Raw genomic sequence first — 18926 nt, 5'->3', positions numbered from 1 at the left:
AATATCATGGTGAGGACACATCTTTTTAGATCAGTTTTGGTTGGTTAGTTGCAGTGTACATCTAATAAAGGATTGTACAAATGGTTTATCTATTGTTGTCTGCAACTATGGAGATGGTAGTTGTGGATCTCTATTCTATTCGTACCCCCTATCATGAATATGAGTGAGAGAGAGAGAGATTCTTAATTTGGATGTGTATTATATTTTTGTATGTATTCTGTTTTTGTTTTTGTTTTTTTTTTGTCTAAAACCTTATTCGCCGGAAATATTTCTTTGCATCAATTAAACTTAATTTCAGAGATCAGTTATTGCCACAAAATATCAATTTCGGCGACAATTACCTGCTGGGAATACATAATTGCGACAATAATTGATAATCGCTGGAAAAAAAAAATCAAGGCAATTTCAGCCATATAATAACCTTTTGCGACGATATATATATCGTCACAATTAACTTTTCTCAACGATTTAATAGTAAAAGGAAATGCCATTTCCGTCGGTTTTTGGGACATTTGTGATGAACTAAAATCACCGGGAATAGTAACTTTTTGTGACAATTTTTTCCTATCGCTGAAATTGATCAGAAGTGGCGTCTTTATTTCGTCGAAAATGCAGCGTTTTAAAAATTGCAGAAAATTATCAAATGCAACGATTATTAAGGATATTTGCAACGATTTTGAGCGCAGGAAAATGCCTGTAGTGAGCTTTCTTCATTTTATATTTCTATTCCCTTTTTTTATTTTTATTTTTTATTTTTTAGGCAAGCTTAATTATAGTTATAAGCAAGCTTTTGTGTAAAGAATTGTTTTTTTTCTCTCTCTCTCTCTAGACAAGCTATTAAGAATGGATTCAATATTTAGAAGACATTATTTTTAATCAGTTTTACAGCATAATCATATCAAAGTCAACACTTATGATGATCTCTTTGATCAGATCCATTGTTTGTATACCATATTCATAAAAGTCTTTAATTAATTGGGTATTCTCCAACCAATGAGATAACCTTAAAACATTAAACACCGACTTCTCATATTGTTCAATACTTGCAATATTCCATATTTTTCAATATAAATAAAGTTGGTATACCAAGCTAACCCTAGAATGTGTTCAGTGTTTAGGGTGTACAACAATTGGTCAAATTACCCTATTAATACGTAAAAGCCAAACCAATAAGAAAGAAACTGCATAAATACATTTTGAATAATTGGTATGGTTGATCTCTGAGTTTAGGACCACCCGAACCACCGAGTAGATTATTTGTATAATCTAGTTTCTTTTTTAAGTGTCATCACTTAGATGAATATTACATGTTGGTTAAAGATACTACCCACAAAATTACATTTTAATACAAATCCAGGGCCTGAATGGAGTGAGTTGGATTAATATCATGGTGAGGACACATCTTTTTAGATCAGTTTTGGTTGGTTAGTTGCAGTGTACATCTAATAAAGGATTGTACAAATGGTTTATCTATTGTTGTCTGCAACTATGGAGATGGTAGTTGTGGATCTCTATTCTATTCGTACCCCCTATCATGAATATGAGTGAGAGAGAGAGAGATTCTTAATTTGGATGTGTATTATATTTTTGTATGTATTCTGTTTTTGTTTTTGTTTTTTTTTTTTTTTTTTTTTTGTCTAAAACCTTATTCGCCGGAAATATTTCTTTGCATCAATTAAACTTAATTTCAGAGATCAGTTATTGCCACAAAATATCAATTTCGGCGACAATTACCTGCTGGGAATACATAATTGCGACAATAATTGATAATCGCTGGAAAAAAAAAATCAAGGCAATTTCAGCCATATAATAACCTTTTGCGACGATATATATATCGTCACAATTAACTTTTCTCAACGATTTAATAGTAAAAGGAAATGCCATTTCCGTCGGTTTTTGGGACATTTGTGATGAACTAAAATCACCGGGAATAGTAACTTTTTGTGACAATTTTTTCCTATCGCTGAAATTGATCAAAAGTGGCGTCTTTATTTCGTTGAAAATGCAGCGTTTTAAAAATTGCAGAAAATTATCAAATGCAACGATTATTAGGGATATTTGCAACGATTTTGAGCGCAGGAAAATGCCTGTAGTGAGCTTTCTTCATTTTATATTTCTATTCCCTTTTTTTTATTTTTTATTTTTTAGGCAAGCTTAATTATAGTTATAAGCAAGCTTTTGTGTAAAGAATTGTTTTTTTTTTCTCTCTCTCTCTAGACAAGCTATTAAGAATGGATTCAATATTTAGAAGACATTATTTTTAATCAGTTTTACAGCATAATCATATCAAAGTCAACACTTATGATGATCTCTTTGATCAGATCCATTGTTTGTATACCATATTCATAATAGTCTTTAATTTATTGGGTATTCTCCAACCAATGAGATAACCTTAAAACATTAAACACCGACTTCTCATATTGTTCAATACTTGCAATATTCCATATTTTTCAATATAAATAAAGTTGGTATACCAAGCTAACCCTAGAATGTGTTCAGTGTTTAGGGTGTACAACAATTGGTCAAATTACCCTATTAATACGTAAAAGCCAAACCAATAAGAAAGAAACTGCATAAATACATTTTGAATAATTGGTATGGTTGATCTCTGAGTTTAGGACCACCCGAACCACCAAGTAGATTATTTGTATAATCTATTTTTTTTTTTTAAGTGTCATCACTTAGATGAATATTACATGTTGGTTAAAGATACTACCCACAAAATTACATTTTAATACAAATCCAGGGCCTGAATGGAGTGAGTTGGATTAATATCATGGTGAGGACACATCTTTTTAGATCAGTTTTGGTTGGTTAGTTGCAGTGTACATCTAATAAAGGATTGTACAAATGGTTTATCCATTGTTGTCTGCAACTATGGAGATGGTAGTTGTGGATCTCTATTCTATTCGTACCCCCTATCATGAATATGAGTGAGAGAGAGAGAGATTCTTAATTTGGATGTGTATTATATTTTTGTATGTATTCTGTTTTTGTTTTTGTTTTTGTTTTTTTTTTTTTTTTTTTTTGTCTAAAACCTTATTCGCCGGAAATATTTCTTTGCATCAATTAAACTTAATTTCAGAGATCAGTTATTGCCACAAAATATCGATTTCGGCGACAATTACCTGCTGGGAATACATAATTGCGACAATAATTGATAATCGCTGGAAAAAAAAATCAAGGCAATTTCAGCCATATAGTAACCTTTTGCGACGATATATATATCGTCACAATTAACTTTTCTCAACGATTTAATGGTAAAAGGAAATGCCATTTCCGTCGGTTTTTGGGACATTTGTGATGAACTAAAATCATCGGGAATAGTAACTTTTTGTGACAATTTTTTCCTATCGCTGAAATTAATCAGAAGTGGCGTCTTTATTTCGTCGAAAATGCAGCGTTTTAAAAATTGCAGAAAATTATCAAATGCAACGATTATTAGGGATATTTGCAACGATTTTGAGCGTAGGAAAATGCCTGTAGTGAGCTTTCTTCATTTTATATTTCTATTCCCTTTTTTTATTTTTTGCAGAAGTCTTAGCTTACAACTTGTCATACATTTACATGCCTGCTATTTACATACTTACCGTGAGATGCAAATCTAAGTATCCAGTTAACTGCAAATTTAAGTTTTGTTAGGATTAGGAAGGATCTCTAGAAAGAACTGGCAAATCTAAGCGATGTGGATGGTGTGTTCTATAAACCGACTTACAATATTATCCATGCATTTTCAAAGTATTGATCTAGAAGGCTGCTAATTGGTGTATGTCTAATATTTTTGTAGTACCACTTTGCCCCCAACAAGAAAGGTCTATATGATAAAGAGTACTTTTATACATATGTCCTTCTTTCTCCAACACCACACATCGATTGTGACATGACCTTTTTTTTTCTTGTTTTGAAAGCAAAACGCACGTTTTACCCTCCCTTAGGCCTCATCTCCATCCCAAGCTCCAGTACCCATTTTGAATTTCTTTCCCCCTCCCCCACTTTGTGCACGTCTTCGCCCCTCATACCACCGTCTGGCGCTGTTAACAAAGTCGACCGACTGAACAAATCAACAACCAAGTTTTACACTTCGTCCTCTTCTTTCTTCTTTGCATTTTCTCTCTCTAGAAAATCTCTCTCACTATACACTCGGTTTTATACTCATTTTTCAGTACTCTCTCTCCCTGTACATCGCGGGATCCAAATATTGATTATGCACAATTTACAGGTCTTCTCTTATTTATTTTACTGCATATTTTCTTGTATTTATATATGCACAATTTTTGGAGTAGAAAAGAAAGAACCCATCTTGGATAGAAGAGAACAACGGTCTGAGGAGAGACTCCTTAAAATCACTCCTGAGTAATTTTCTTTTGTGGGATCGGTATCAAGAAACAAAATCGAAAACTCTCTGCTCTTGGTATCGCCTCTTTTTCCTTCTTATTCATTTCTCTTGTATGATGTTTTTAGTAAAACAAATTGAATGACTAAAAAAAATAGTAGTACAAATTGCAAAGCTTGCGTATGTGGTAATTATTCATTTGCTTTGCTGAACGAGTTCATGATTTTAATGTTTTCCTTCTTTGCGTGATTCATGATTATGGATATTTCAGAAAAAATAAATTTGCGTGAGAAAGGAATACGAGGGGTCAAGAAAAAAAGAAAAAAGAAAAAAAAAGATACAAGGGAAAGGAGTGTAAAACCGTGATGTGGAGACCAGATCGGGTTCACCACGTCACGGTGTGTGGTGTTGGTATGTAAAAGGGACAGGCTTAGGACAAGATTTACTCTGATAAATCTGGCTCATGACTAAAAAATAAAAATACTCAAATAGTACTACCTTATATTCTCCGAAACAGTAATATTAAAGCAGGTACGCTTAGATAACGCTAGCTAATTAAGAGATTGCATGCCATGGGAAGCCACGTACCATGACTACCAAAACCTAGCTTTCACGTACGTACGTACCAAGTTCATGAGCTCATCAAGAATTGCATGCGTTACGAAATAAAGAACATGCATGCAAGGAATGTTATTATAAAAAAATTATTTATTTACGATCAGTTAATTTTAACGAAATGATTATTTGTAATTAAAATTAATTATAAATAGTCTTTTAATCGTAATAAATTAATTAAAAAAATCTATTTTTTTTGTAATGCGTGCATGTTGCATAATTATATATAATTCTCAGCGGACCCAACAACTTTAGAGTACGGGTCCCGACTGCCTAGTTAGTACAAAATGCATGCAATATTGTTTTTCGAAGACTCTTTCAATCAGGCTGATCAAGTTTGGGCCTTTCAAACAAATTAAAAAGAAAATATTGTTTGGTTTCAAGCGTATAGCCAATTAGATAACGTTTGAATAATGAGTTGAGATAATATAAAAATTAAAAATTATATAAAATATTATTAAAATATTATTTTTTAATATTATTAATATTTTGAGATTCGAAAAAGTTAAATTATTTACTATATTTTATATAAAAATTTGAAAAAATTATAAAGATGAGATGAGATGAAATAAAACACTTTTACCATCCAAACAGGATCTTATAATTGTTTTCCATTAACCTCAAATTGGATCGAAGAACTATATGCATGATTACGTACCCAATTAAGATGCAAAAAAAAGTTTATATGCATGATGTTAAAATCTAACGTTCATGAATTTTATTCTATCTTTTATATATTTATAAATATATATATATTTATAAATATATAAAAGATAGAGCTAGGCCTCCCATTCAAACGCAATTCTCCTTTTAAAATTCGAATTCCTTTAAAATTGGCGTTTGTTTCTATTTTTCAACCCTTTAGCATTAGATCAACGTCTATATTATATATTCGGACACCAACACCAAAGATCATGATCAATTTTTTCTACAGAAAATCCCAAATATACATAAATCAAAGAAAACTTTGAGGTTACCAGATCATACGATGCAATTAATCGGGGGTAAAATGGTCCAATATAAAAAATTCAAAACATTAAAGATCGATGACTGCTAGAGACACATAGGGATCCCACAAATTAAGGGATCCTACAAACTGACGTGTCAATACCACGTCCAGTTAAGTTTTTCTTTTTCTTTTTCTTTTTTTCCCTCCCCAGCTAGCCCCAATCCCCCTTTCCCCTCTCCCTCCCTTCCCCGTCGCAAACCCACGTCGTTGTCCCCAACAAAGAGCCAACATATTTGTCGGAGCCAGCCCCCAGAAAACAACCAACGCCGACGTCGCTGCCGCCGTTCCCATCCCTCTCTTTCTCTCATATTCATTCTATTTTTCTTTGCAATTTTCTTAACAAACAAACAGATTAGGATTTTCCCTCTCAACAACCAAACACAGAACAAATTTTATTTTCCATTCATTTTCTCAACAACCCAACAATAACAAGCTACGATTTTCCCTCTCAACAACTAAATATAGTCGGCGATGAGGTTGTGGGCGACGGTGGTACTGCGTTGACGCCAGAAAGACGTCGACAGTGGCACTAGGTAGAAAATCTCATCGGCGGCACTGGGAGGGTCATGATCGTCGGCTGGCAGTGAGGAGAGTGGCGGAGGAGGGGGCTTCCGTGCGTTGTCGGCGAACAAGAGTCACGATCGTCTGCGGTGCTGAGGAGAGTGGCCTTCGTAAGGGTAAGGGGGAGGAGGGGAAAGGCATGGGGAGTCAGGGAGAAGGGGAGAGGGAAGAAAAAAAAAGAAAAAAAAAAAAAAGAAAATAAGAGAAAGAGACGTCGGGGAGAAGGGGAAAAAGAAAAAAAAATAGTCACGTGGCACATTATCAGTGTGCCACATCTGTTTGTGGGATCCCATTGTGGGATCCCTTTGTATCTATAGTATTTTCCTTAAAGATCAGGCTCTTTCCAAACATGAGAATAGATTTTAAATGAACTTCTAATTATTGTATGTTATGTATTTCAATTTATTTCCATGTTTTAGACCTCATCATTAAGATTCCACCACAGGTCCATTTTTCCTTACATTAGAAAGATTAAGACCTCGTTTGAATAATGAGATGAGATGATATGATAATTTAATAGTAATGAAATGGTTTGTAAATAGTAATGAAATTGTTTGAATTGAGATATTTTATTCGATTTTGGGAAACGAAAGAGAAAAAGTGATAAAATTATTATAAATTTAAAATATTGTTAGAATATAATTTTTTAATATACATTTTTTTTTTTAAATTTGAAAAAGTTGAATTATTTTTTGTGTTTTGTTTGAAAGTTTAAAAAAGTTGTAATGATTATGGAATGATTAAATGAAAAAAAGTTAAAAATTTAAAATAAAAAATTGTTTGTCTTTGTGATGTTTAAATATTGAGATAAGATAGAATGAAATAAGATGAGATTATGTGAAATGAGATGGGTGGCTTTTAATCGGTCTTAAAGTGATGGGAGTGTTTCGGAGATGTCATCTATTGTAGGCGCACATTTCTTTCTAGAGGGTATTAAATGAATGAACATGCATGCCATAATTTTGGCTAGGGCTCCGTGTTGACTCTTTTCTGTTGGTTGTTATAAGTCGTTTTCAACCGTCTTCTAGAGTTCTAGACATGGACTCTGCTAGGCTTGCACACCGTCCAACCCGCATTGATTTTGGACTTGACCCGACCCGACCCGACCCGATTTCCAACCCAACTGGAAAAGAACCGAGCCGACTTAAGTTGGGTCAACCAGTCTGCCAGTTGACTTAAAAGTCGAAACTGATCTCCCATGCCCAAAACGATTTCTTTTCCAGGCCCTAAAGATTCCCATTCAATCCATTCCTTCCTCCCATCTCATCCCCCATTTCTTCTACACTGCAAAAACAACCACCTTTCCCTTTAGCAAAAAATGGACTAGGTTTAGTGCAATCTTCTTCTCAGTCAAAATCAAGAAACAGCTAGCTAGCCTACGTCGATCTTTGATTGTTATTTTGATAAATAAGCTTGAACAATCAAGGCAAGGGCACGAGCTGTCTATTCCCTTTCACAATTTCTTTTTCTTTGTAGGCATACAATCCTCCATTCTGAGTGATCTATTCAATTTCTTTTTTTTTTTTTTTTTTTTTTGTGGAATATTCTTCAAGAAATTTTTCATGAAGACTGCCCTCCAAGGCAATCCAGGTATTTTAAAGAAATATCTCTATGAATCACTCTGCCACTTTTCTAAGAGGATTAATCTAAATTAATCTGCTTTGAGTGGTCGAGTGACTTTATGGGGGTTACTGCGGAGAACTTATTAAACGAGTGCCAACAGTATGGTGATGCGACTCTGCCCCATATCCTTCTCTTCTGGTTGCTTGGTGGACGAGGGCTACGGCAATCGCTCGGCGTCGGAGAATGCAAATCCTCACCTAGCAAAACTTCTCTTCTCATATTCGACTCTGCCTCATAAGTGAATGATGATTGTACTGTTTGAGTCAAAATGGCCATGTGATTTTTCTTATTTTCCCTCTGTTTGAGGTTGTGCTTGTTGCTTGTTGGAGTTGACGGGGAAGACGAACAGAGTCCACAGTGATGACAAACAGAGTTGACGGCAATGACGGTGATGACAGAGAGAAATGGGGAGGGATGGCAGCTAGGGTTTGAGATTTAGGGAGAAATGACAAACAGTTTGAGATTTGGAGAATTTTAGTCGGATAGTTAGCGGGTTTGACTCGCAAGTTAGTTCAACCCACTTATGTCGGGTCGGGTCAACGACTTTTCAGGACAGCCCTAGACTCTGTTATAGCCACCAAGACTTTCATCCGAGAGTCCTACCGATAAGTGTATTTTGTACTTTTTTGTGGTTTTTTCAAACATTTTTTAAATCACTTTAATTATTTGAAATAAATTCACAAACTCATTAAAAAAAATATTTCCTTAACCATTAAATAAAAAATATATAAAAAAACAATCGATAGAAACTCTCGGGAGAAAGTCTCGGTTGGCCAAGCATTTTCCTCCAGACATTTATTCTTACTACGATATAGTAAGAATAATTAATGCATGAGGTGGCCTTGTTGGTCTAACCTAACTGGTTCTAACCTCCATTATGCCTACTCTTTCAAACTTTCGCAGTCATACCTAAAATTGTTAAAAGATGATATATTTACAAGTCGGCGTAAATCAGAATATACTTTCCATACTGTTGACATGACATGATTGCCTATTCTTTAACACCTTCCCAACCATACCTAAGAATATGAAATGGATGGAGTTGTCTAATTTACAAGTCGGTGCAAAAGATATACTTTCCACACTATTGACATGATATGATTTGATATACAGTTATTTTTATTTCTGAAATAACTAAATTTTCTAACTTTATTTGAAAGAACACCATGCAATGGGACATTTCAATTAGGTTTGGTTTGTTAAGGGGTGACTACTAAAGTTAATTAGCAACACGTGAAAGGAAGAAGAAGGATTAAAAGAGCCCCACCATGGAGTTGGCAGGCAGGTTTGGCAATCATGAATTTCTATGCTTATAGATCTGAGGAATATTGACATTAAGCTTGAAGAAGAAGATGAAGCCTTAGTTGTTTTGTGTTTGTTGCCTATGTTGTTTGATAATTTTGTGAACTCAATGTTATATGGTAAAGATATTATTTCCTTGGCAAATATGAAATCTGTTTTGAATTCTAAGGAGTTATGAATTAAGTTAAATTTGAAGGGCACGGATAATCAATTCAGTGGTTTGTTTGTTAAGGATTCCTCTAGCGAGTGTAGATCCAGTGAACGAGGTTCAAAGAAGAGTATAGGTAAATCTAGAGGTAGTTCACAGTCAAAGTTTAACAAGAAAAATGTTAAGTGTCATTACTGTCATAAATTCGGCCATTACAAAAATGAGTGTCCTAGAATTAAGAATAAGGATGAAGGTACTAGTTCCTCTAATACCATTAGAGTTGCTGATGATAAGTCTAACGGTTCAGATATTGTCTTAGCAATTACCAGCTCTAACAATTGCTTTGGTGACAAGTGGGTTATGGACTCGGTTTGTACTTTTCATCTGGGTCCCAAGAAAAACTTGTTCACTTCCTATGAACCAGTCAACGGTGGTTCCATTTTGATGGATAATGATATAGCTTGTAAGATTAAGATGTTTAATGGGATTGTCAGATTTTTATCTAACGTTTGACATATTCTAGATTTAAAGAATAATCTTATTTCAGTGGGCATCTTGATTCTTTGGGTTTTTCGTATACTGGTGAAGTTAGAGCTATTAGAGTCAGTAAGGGCTCTATCGTTGTAATGAAAGGAGATCAAACTGATGGTCTTTATTTCCTTCAACGTAGGACACTGACAGGTGTACTTGCAGTGTCTATTTCAGATTATCCACACTCAGACATTACTCGTTCATGGCACATGCACTGGATTGTATGAGTGAAAAGAAAATGTCTATTCTAAGTAAACAGAGTTTGTTGTGTGATCAAAAGATATGAAAACTTAACTTTTGTGAGCATTGTGTCTTTCAGAAACAGTACAGAGTTCAGTTTATTACAGGTGTTCACAAAACCAAAAAGAACGTGCATGTTCATGTGGGCTTGGGTTGGAGACCACGAACGCCGGCCCCAGTTTAGATAGAGAGACTCCTCCTTCTTTCTAGAAACCACCACCAAATCAAAACCTGGGCAAAGGGAGGGCTCCTCCCTCCCTCCTCTCTCCTTCATCCCTACTCTCTCTCTTCTCTAGTTTTTCTTCCTTCATTTTTCTTTTTTAGTTTTTTCAGGGCTAGGTACGGAGGAAGGCCGATCTGCTGCTCTCCGGCGTCCGGCAACCACCACGCCCTACTGCAGGTCTCCCAAGGCGCCGATTGTTCAAACGGGCGAAGTATTTCACCAAATGGAGTTACGCATGACCCACAAGCGTAGTCCAAAATTGGTGCGTGAAATCTACGCGCCACCGCTAAGGGTGCTCTTATGCCGCCACGCGCAGCTTGTTTGGGTCCAGAGCCACCAGTTACTTCAGACTTGACTAACCGCCATACTCCTAGGGTGGCACGTGGCTCTCACGCGCCATCACAGTCACTTTGTTTGTAATTTTTTTCCTCTAATGTTAAAAATGTGGATCTATATCTTTCCAAGATTTAGTTCATTTTTTTCTCATGTATCTTTAATTTTTGTTACGTCCTTTGTTTTAGAAAAAAAAAAACACACATCGTCTCTTGGACTTGTGTCCATAAAGTGTATCATCTACTCCGTCTTAGACAGAGTATGCGGTTTGTTTTAACTCTGTCTTGGACATAGTTGTGTTGTCTCTCAGGTAGTCAGAGAGAGGTTTGTCGTATGGACTAGACCATGTCAGTCACAGTTGTGTACTGGAGAGCCATTAATATTGTAGTTGGCATATAATAAATATTTTAGATCAAAATTGTAATGTCTATTATTAATGAATGCACTTTATTTAAAAAATAAAAAAAAAATAAAAAAAATAAAAAGTCTTCAGAATATCAATGAACGCATTGTGTACTAACTACTAGGCAGTCGGGACCCCTTTAAAGAGGTACTCTAAAGTTGTTGGGTCCGCAAATAATTATATATAATTATGCGAAAATTCACGTTCCTTGCATGCATTTTCTTTATTTCCTAATGCATTTAATTCTTGATGAGCTCATGATCTTGGTACGTACGTACGTACGTGAAAGCTAGGTTTTAATTGGTAGTCATGATACGTGGCTAATTCCCATGGCATGCAACCTCTTACTTAGCTCGCGGTATGTAAGCGTACCTGCTTTCATATTTCTTTTTTCGGAGAATATAAGTAGTACTATATGAATTTTTTTTTTTTTTTTTAATTTGGAGCCATATATTCTTCTATTGCCAGCTTGGCTTTTATATGCATCATTGTATACTAGTCCAATTAAAATTTGTTGTGCATGATAACTTTTCTGGTTTGCTAATCCACCTTAATTAAATGCTTTAGTCATGAGCAGATTTATGTAGACCTTTCTTGTTGGGGGCAAAGTCGTACTACAATAATATTGGACATACACATGAAGTCTTCTAGAATACTTCAAAAATGCATAGATAACATTGTAAATTAGTTTATAGAACACATCATCCATATCATTTAGATTTAATAGTTCTTCCGAGAGATCCTTCCTAATCTTGACAAAACTTAAATTTGCAGTTAACTAATTGCGTTTGGTTCTCAAACTCAGCTGAGTTCAATCTAATTTTAAATTGAATCTAACATCCAAACACTCAACTTTTAAATTACTAAACTCATCCCAACTCAAAATCTTCTTACACGTAGAATCCACAACCTTTTTCAACTTAAAATATTTTTATACGTAAGGCCTATAACCTTTTTTAATTTCTCATAAAAAATACTAAACTCATTTTAACATTCAAACACATTTTAAATATAATTTAGATAAACTCTACATAACTTATTTTACTATTTAATTCATTATTATTTATAAATAATTTAATTTAATTAAACTCAATTTAATATCTAAACGCAACCTATTTGCATGCAGATTGATTTAAATAGCATGCATGTAAATGTACGACTAACAACCAAAAGAAGAGAGTCGACCCGCAGTCCTAGCCAAAACTATGGCATGCATGTTCGTTCATTTAATACCCCTGGCAAGAAATGCGTGCCTATAATAGATGACAGCTCGGAAACTCTCCCATGATTAAAAGCCACTCGTCACATAATTTTATCTCATTTTTTTTTATTTTAATATTTAAACATCATAAACGTAAATAATTTTTCATTTTAAATTTTAAACTTTTTTTATATAGTCATTCTCTAATTATTATAATTTTTTTAAACTTTCAAACAAAATATAAAAAAAAAATTTAACTTTTTAAAATTTCAAAACAAAAATTATATTCTAAAATCATTTTAAATTTATAATAATTTTATCACTTTTTATCCATTATTTCCTAAAATCACATAAAATATCTATATTCAAATAATTTTACTACTATTTATAAATTATTTTACTATTATTAAATAATCATCTCATCTCATTATTTAAACGAGGACTTAATCTTTCTAAAGTACGGGAAAATGGACATGTGGTGGAATCTCAATGATGAGATCTAAAACAAGGACATAAATTGAAATACATAAAATACAATAATTAGAAGTTCATTTAAAATCTATTCTCATGTTTGGAAAGAGCCTCTTTAATGTTTCGAATTTTTTGTATTGGACCATTTTACCCCCCATTAATTGCATCATATGATCTGGGTAACCTCAAAGTTTTCTTTGATTTATGCATATTTGGGATTTTCTGTAGACAAAATTTAATAGAGCATTATCTTTGGTGATCTGCAAGCCATTGTCTATCAAAGTTCTGTTGGTGTCCGAATATATAATATAGACGTATTCTATGCTAAAGGGTTGAAAAATAGAAACAAACGCCAATTTTAAAGGAATTCGAATTTTAAAAGAAGAATTGCGTTTGAATGGGAGGCCTATATATATATATATATATATATATATATATAAGATAGAGTAAAATTCATGAACGTTAGATTTTAACATCAAGCTAGCTGCTGGGGTACAATATTGCTCATACTCCTTTTGTGGGAAATTAGACTTTTTTTGCATCCTGGGTAATCATGCATATAGTTGTTCGATCCAATTTGGGGTTAATGGAAAACATTAAGACCCCGTTTGGATAGTAAAATTCTTTTATCTCATCTCATGATCTCATCTTTATAATTTTCACAAATTTTCACACAAAATTTTGTAAACAATTTAATTTTTTCGAATCTCAAAACAATAATAATATTAAAAAAATAATATTCTAACAATATTTTATATAACTTTTAATTTTAATCTTATCTCAACTCACTATCCGAACGTTACCTAATTGGCTATACGCTTGAAACCAAACAATATTTTCATTTTAATTTGTTTAAAAGGTCCAAACTTGATCAGCCTGATTGAAAGAGTCTTCGAAAAATAATGCATGCATTTTGTACTAACTAGGCAGTCGGGACCCCTTTAAAGAGGTACTCTAAAGTTGTTGGGTCCGCTAATATATAATTATATATAATTATGCGAACATTCACGTTCCTTGCATGCATGTTCTTTATTTCGTAATGCCTGCAATTCTTGATGAGCTCAGGAACTTGGTACGTACGAACGCGAAAGCTAGCTAGGCTTTGGTACGTAGTCATGATACGTGGCTTCCCATGGCATGCAACCTCTTAATTATATAGCTAGCGGTATCTAAGCGTACCTGCTTTCATATTACTGTTTCGGAGAATATGACGTAGTACTATTTGAGTATTTTTATTTTTTAGTCATGAGCCAGATTTATCTTGTAGACCTTTCTTGTTGGGGGCAAAGTGGTACTACAAAAATATTGGACATACACCAATTAGCCGCCTTCTAGATCAATACTTTGAAAATGCATGGATAATATTGTAAGTCGGTTTATAGAACACACCATCCGCACAATCTCAAGTGTTTCGCCAAAATATTTTCAGTCTTCTTCACATGAACATAGGATAACATGCTTATATTTGTGTTAATTGGCAAATCAGGATGAGTTCGAAAGAGGTGATAATCCCAAATCAATTCAATGTTACATGAATGTTACTGGTGCTAATGAAGAAGATGCTCGTGAGTATATAAGGAATTTGATTAGTGCGACAGGCGCGAAGAAGTATAATGAAGAACTCGCTGCAAGTTCTCCCTTTTGTGAAGCATTTAATCGGATTGGATTGAATTTTGAAGATCGTGAAAGTAAGGACCGAGTGCTAACATTGCTTATTCATCCCGTCCCTCTACCTAAAGATTGATGAATGATTGATATATATGCATACGTGAATCGTGATTGAAGCTTGACTTCAAAATTACGAAGGAATATTTTTTTTCTTTTATCTGTATTTGACAAGTCACATCTAGCCCTTTACAAAACACATGATGTAAAAGCCAAACCAAAACTAGCTTGGTTTGCTTAAACATGAATAAGACTGCGTTGTACCATAGATGTATTGCATGCTACACTTCTTAGTTGAATTTGCTATCTGTCTCAAGAATAATACTGTAGCAAATACAAGTTAGTTAAATATGGGTGGGAATTAGACATGTGCGCTCTTTGCTGACTAAGTAAGAAACAGGAGCCAAGGAAAAGAGAAACGGACACGAGCTGGATAAAGATCAGAAACTCAAACATTTACGGTATGCAGCTATACATGGACATGAGACATGATATCCTCCTACCAAAAGTTATAGTGTATATATTCGGACGTTAAAGTGTCTTTTACGATTTGGTATTGACTTTTGGTGAGGGACTACATTAGGAAAGGGACTACAAATGTTTAACCGTGTCTCCCATCCATGTCCAATATGTTGTTATGAAAAATGACATTTTACAGAATGATTACATGAATTCCATATTGGACTTGCAAAAAAAAAAAAAAAAAATGAATTTCATATTGGACGACAAAGAGAACATTCATTCAAAAAATCCCCCAAATATTTCTTGAAAACCTGTTGAAGTTAAGAAAATAATCAACTCAACTATTTAGAGGCCAATAATTTGTTAAAGCATCATGAATTAATATCCAATAAAAGAGCCATTAAGGACTAATCAAGTTGCTGCTCAAATTTGCAAGGTTGATAATTCTCAAACAAGATGAGTTTGAACTAAAGCCCTCGCTTCTTGAGCATATAGCCCAGAGGAGTTGAGGCCACCAACATGATCTAAAAGACAACTAGCCAAGCATGACAATAACTTAACAGAAATTTGGTTACTTATGAGGAGTCAAAATGCCACTGATTATTCTTAGTATTTGGTACTGGGGGATTTAGAGGGCCGGGGTTGAGGAGTCAACATTAAACTTCAACACAATTCACAAAACTTGCAACACTTTTGAATATATAACCAGGAAAATACCTCCACGCTCGCAGTTTCTTTTAATGAATGTGACAAGATCAAAATTTGGAACTCATATAAGAGCTATTATGATTCTAAATAGCATTAAAAAACTACATAAATTATGTAATGTCCAAGAAAATCTAATTGAATATAATAACTTTTTTACTCTGAGGTGAGTAGCCCTTTCTTTCATGATATGATAATTATCACTATAAGAAATTAGACATTTTCCAGCACTCAAAATCGTCGCAAATACCCCTAATAATCGTTGTAATTGATTATTTGCGGCAATTTCTAATTCGCTGCATGTTCGACGAAAATTGTCTCAAACTCAACAGAAATGGTCTTTCCATTTACCATTAAATTGTTGAGAAAAGACAATTATGGCGATAAAAATCACCGCAAATGACTCAATATTTTTCCCAGCGATTTTGAAGTATCGTCGCTATTATAAATTTGCAGTGGGTAATCGTCGCCACAAAAGAGTATTTGCTGCGACATATAATCGCAGCAAATAAGTTTAAGAGGCAATAAATATTTCTGACGAATTTGTATTATGACGCTAAAAATGTTTTGCAACATACGTACAATCATCACAAAATGTCATTTCCGACGATAAACAGCTCTTTTGCGGTGACGATTAAAGTATAATCTTTTACTAAAAAAAAAAAAAAAGAACTAGTGAAATGTTTCACTAGTATTCCAAACCATCAAGCAAAGTATTATTATCCGTATGATATCTTTTTGTAGTATCATCAATGAGGATTATAAAATAGATGAACTAAAACAAATAAGTTATAGTATAGCAGAGTACTATGTGATTGAAACACATGGAAACTTTGCATCCATATTCCACATGAATCTTAAACTACCTAAAAGGTAAGCTAATCACCTTAAATTCCACACAACAGAAGGTGAGGAGCCATCAATATTATAAAGTAGTGTATTTTAAACAACTCCAAAATAATTAGCACACCAACCTAGAACCACAACAAATAAGCACAAAACAGACCCACAATATAGATGCACAAAAAAAGAACCACAACTGTCTTCTGCACTACAATGCCACTGCACTAAAACATCACTGCACTAAAACAAAACCACATAACAGATGGCATGAACCACATGTAGAGCTCTACCTATCACTGCATTAAATCACCTACATGTTAAACACATGTAGAGCATCTGAAGGCATAAACCACATGTAGAGCTCTACCTATCAGTAAAAACAGGTTCTACCTGCAAGCAAGCATGTTTTTTTTTCATAAGTAACTACTTATAACCATCTGATAAAACTTTTTCCATTTTTCAAATTATATATAACTCTTCATACATTAATTAGCACAGTTTTATACTTGAATATTATATAGAAAACATATTGATAACTATATATTCCTAAAACATTGACAGCCACATGCAGTAATACTTGAGCTCTCTCTCATACATATAGATATGTTGGCATATATATATATATATATGATGTTGATAATCCTAATCCCAGAACAAGGCTAACAACCAAAATTATCTTTGTATTAAAAAGAGGAACATAGACTAAGAACAATACGACATTAAATGGAGAGACAACAGCATGATAGAAACTCAATAAGTGTCGCTGCAAAATCTGTGTTAATCAAGTTGGTATGCAGCATGACCATGACTATAATTAATGACTAAGAGAGGAGGAGAGGGCCACTAATCATGATTATTAATGCCAAAAAGTGTTTAGTCATTAATGTCTCTTCTGAAATATATAGGACACACCAAAGAGCATAACAAAATTTGCTATGCTAGAGAGACAAACAAGGAATCAAACATGTTTTGACCAGATGTTTAGCCATTAATGTTTTCCCCCTTTTGCAGATACATTTTTTTTTCTTTTGGGTGTGTGGGGAAGGGGGCAAGCAGAGCAAGAAAGCAAGACAGCAGAACTTAGATCTGTCCTTGATCATGTTATGGGTGACATACAGTCTCCAACAAAACCAAAACACATTTAGCAATAAATAGTTTGTTTTCGGTTGTTATGTTTCCTGGCTGCCACCCTTATGATCTCTAATCATTTCTTTATCATCTGGGTCAGTGGAAATAAAAGAACTTAAAACTCCACTAATGACTAACCAAATTATGTTCCCAAGTCAAATCTCTGTCATATATATTAATTATCCAATTTCTTTTTCAAATCTCTAATATCTCTCTCTTCTATGTGCCCCCTTAGACCTATTTAATTTACATGTACATGAGTATGAAAAGGCAATGTTCAACCACCAAGCTTGCTTTTTTCCCTATAATTATATTAAATGCTGCAAATAAAGATTAAAAAAATCGAAGAAGACAAACAAAAGATTAAATGCCACTGCACTAAAACATAACCACATAACATATGAAGTTTGTAGTGCATGCAGTCACAAAGGCTAGTAGAATGCACAAAACATAAGCTGAACAAAGTTCCAATAAATAGCACACAACTTATGTTAATTCACGAAGTAAGCAAGATACCTTTTCCAGAAAATATAGTAGGGATGCATAATGATCCAAGTGAAAGCTGGAAGCAGAAGCATCACTTTAGGTTAAACAAAGCGGCAAAACTATACACTACATTAGCATTTGGGGGTAGTGGTTTTTAGTTGTCTGAGATACGTACTAATGACCATATGAAGGCAAAAAGGGAAACCACTTCGCCGCTACATAGAAGCCAAGAAATCAGAATATGATTCCAAAATCTCCATTAAAACCTATTAAAAGAACCCAATTAAATTTATGCAAAACTAGCCACTCATTAAATAGTGTCAAACATAAAGATAAATATTGGAATTTTTATGGATCATCATCTAAGTAGTTCCTCCAGAATCAATGATTCTACCTCACTATTCTGTTGTACACAGTCACCATACGGCTTTTATCTCGATGGTATTCAAGGTGATAGCCTATGAGTTTTAGATCTTACTTCCTATGTCTCTAGACAGATTGTGCTGGTTAAAGTACTAACATTAATATGATATCCTTGTTTATAAAAGATAAAAGAAACAAAAAAATGAAGTTCTAATATTACTTCAGAAGACAACTTTGTAAAATGATATCCTTGTTTATAAAAGCAATACCTGCAATATCCA

The sequence above is a fragment of the Juglans microcarpa x Juglans regia genome, chromosome 5D (assembly GCF_004785595.1).
Source record: "Juglans microcarpa x Juglans regia isolate MS1-56 chromosome 5D, Jm3101_v1.0, whole genome shotgun sequence".
Taxonomy (NCBI): Eukaryota; Viridiplantae; Streptophyta; class Magnoliopsida; order Fagales; family Juglandaceae; genus Juglans; species Juglans microcarpa x Juglans regia.
The sequence above is the reverse complement of the archived record's forward strand: the minus strand, read 5'-3'. Positions refer to the sequence as shown.